Consider the following 1,920-nt stretch of genomic DNA (forward strand, 5'->3'; position numbering starts at 1 on the left):
CGCCGCGTGCTCCCCGGGACGGAGAGCACGGAGGAGCCGGCCCGCCGAGGGCCCTCTCCGACGCGACCCGAAATGCCTCATCGATCGGGGATAGGAGAAAAGGAGAAGAGACGGGAGGGAGCAAAGAGCGCTCCCGGAGGCCCCACGGCCACGGTCCTGGGACAGCCGACAGCCGCGCGCGTGCCAGCCGCTCACCCGGGGGTGGGCAACCAGACACGGGGGCCCTGCGTGCGAGTGAGAGGGACGCGTCTGGTGGAGGGGTGCTACGGGACCTGAACACCGGCGTTTGACGGCCGGCCCGCCCCGCAGCCCCTCCGACGCGCCCCGGGTATGCCAAAACGATCGGTGATAGAGAAAAGCGAGAGAATCGAGGGGGAGCAAAGAGCGCTCCCGGAGGCCCCACGGCCACGGTCCTGGGACAGCCGACAGCCGCGCGCGTGCCAGCCGCTCACCCGGGGGTGGGCAACCAGACACGGGGGCCCTGCGTGCGAGTGAGAGGGACGCGTCTGGTGGAGGGGTGCTACGGGACCTGAACACCGGCGTTTGACGGCCGGCCCGCCCCGCAGCCCCTCCGACGCGCCCCGGGTATGCCAAAACGATCGGTGATAGAGAAAAGCGAGAGAATCGAGGGGGAGCAAAGAGCGCTCCCGAGGCCCCACGGCCACGGTCCTGGGACAGCCGACAGCCGCGCGCGCCAGCCGCCACCCGGGGGTGGGCGGCCAGACAGACGCGGGGCCCTGCGTGCGAGCGAGGAGGCGACGTCTGCGAGAGGTCCGGCGTGGAGCCTCCGCGGCGCGCCCCTGGGTGAACGCCTCAGCGGGCGCTGGCTGCGGGTGTGGATCAGGCAAAATGCGGGGGGGAGCGGGAGGCTGCCGCCGTCCACCCGCTCGCGAGCACGGTTCCCTGGGGACTGAGCACGAGAGGACCGGGGGAAAGCCGCGGCAGGCTTGTCTCCCCCCGGTCTTCCGGCATTCGAAAGTGCCGGTGACCGCCGCCGGCCACCGCTCTTCGCCCTGCCCAGCGGGGAGACGCCTACCCCGGAGCAACAAATTTCGTTCGGTAAATGCACGGATGTCTGCCACGAAAGTAGCCGGAGGTGCCGCCCCTCACCTCTGCTTTCAGCGGGAAGTCAGCCCGCAGGATGCGCCTTGGCGCTGGAAGCCCTTAGGAGCCGAGTAAGTACTCCCTCCCATATACGGAAAATCACGTCTCTACCCCCGGACGGCCTCAAGAGCGCTGGCACTGCCCACCGGGGAGGCGCGCCAAAGACGCCGCCTCTTACGATGACACAACTGGAGGTAACGAAAAACAGCGACCCCTTCGGCGGCTGGAAGTGCGTGCTCCGGACACCAGGTCTACCTGGCCACTCCGGCACAAAGTACCGCCGGAGCCGGGTAGACCTGACAGCCGATCCGGTCCCCGGAGCCGGGTAGACCTGACAGCCGATCCGGTCCCCGGAACCGGGTAGACCTGACAGCCGACCCGGTCCCCGGAGCGAGGTAGACCTGACAGCCGACCCGGTCCCCGGAGCCGGGTAGACCTGACAGCCGACCCGGTCCCCGGAGCCGGGTAGACCTGACAGCCGATCCGGTCCCCGGAGCCGGGTAGACCTGACAGCCGATCCGGTCCCCGGAGCCGGGTAGACCTGACAGCCGATCCGGTCCCCGGAGCCGGGTAGACCTGACAGCCGACCCGGTCCCCGGAGCGAGGTAGACCTGACAGCCGACCCGGTCCCCGGAGCCGGGTAGACCTGACAGCCGGTCCGGTCCCCGGAGCCGGGTAGACCTGACAGCCGATCCGGTCCCCGGAGCCGGGTAGACCTGACAGCCGACCCGGTCCCCGGAGCCGGGTAGACCTGACAGCCGACCCGGTCCCCGGAGCCGGGTAGACCTGACAGCCGACCCGGTCCCCGGAGCGAGG

This window comes from Chroicocephalus ridibundus, unplaced genomic scaffold, assembly GCF_963924245.1.
Source record: "Chroicocephalus ridibundus unplaced genomic scaffold, bChrRid1.1 SCAFFOLD_761, whole genome shotgun sequence".
Classification (NCBI taxonomy): domain Eukaryota; kingdom Metazoa; phylum Chordata; class Aves; order Charadriiformes; family Laridae; genus Chroicocephalus; species Chroicocephalus ridibundus.